Below are 1,024 nucleotides of genomic sequence, written 5' to 3'. Positions count from 1 at the left end.
CGTGTCGCACGTTACACACAAAAACGTTGCATGTCGCACACAGATGTTGCACGTCGCACATCGCACACACAACACGTCGCACATCGCACAAACACACAATGCGTCACAAACACAACACATCACACACACAAACAGGTCTCTCACACGCACAACATGAAACACAACACATCACACACACACAACACATCACAAACACACCACACACACACACCACGTCACACACATACAAACACACAACACGACACACAACACATCACACAGATAGGCACAAACACATACAACATGACACACAACACGACACACCCAAGACTACACAAAACACATCACACACACACACACACACACCATGTCACATGACACCACAAACACAACATCACACACACACTCAACACGGCAAACAAGAAGACGCACATGTGAAGTGTGGGTGTGCGTGACGTGCAATGTTTTGTGTGTGTGATGTGCGACGCAGGACGTGTTGTGTGTGTGACGTGCGATGTGCTCCGGGTGGGGTCTGTGTGTGTTTCTGCAGAAGCTGATTGCGATGTCCCGGAGGCCAACAGCAAAGAGGGTTCGGCGTCAGCTTTCTTGCCCTGCCGTCAGTCTGCCACCGGGCTGGGGGGACAGCGACTGGGGACCCCAGGAGCTGCTGAGAGACGCGGAGGATCCCTCGGAAGGGAGAAGACGACGGGAGAATCAGACTCTTCCAGCAACGAGCCACATTTGCCCAGTGCTGACGCTGTCAGGCCTCCGCATTTTGGGCCAGAAACCAACAGCCAAATCGAGCTGGAAAATTGAAGCACTTGCAAATGGCCCTTCTAGCGTCTCACCAGACCGTCGGCGACCGTCTGGGGGTGAGCTGTGGGCTCCCGAGAGGTAGAATCCAGGGCCTGCCTCTTGGCTTCCCACGGCCAGGTATTTTCAGCCCCCAACAATTAGGGGAAGAACAGGGAGATGAAAAGCCAAAGAAAGTTTCAAGAGTTCTCCTTCCTGGCTGAGCTGGGGGCGCTGTCCAGGTCACGGATGG

The sequence above is a fragment of the Caretta caretta genome, chromosome 28 (genome assembly GCF_965140235.1).
Source record: "Caretta caretta isolate rCarCar2 chromosome 28, rCarCar1.hap1, whole genome shotgun sequence".
Classification (NCBI taxonomy): Eukaryota; Metazoa; Chordata; order Testudines; family Cheloniidae; genus Caretta; species Caretta caretta.
Note: the sequence above shows the minus strand (reverse complement) of the source record.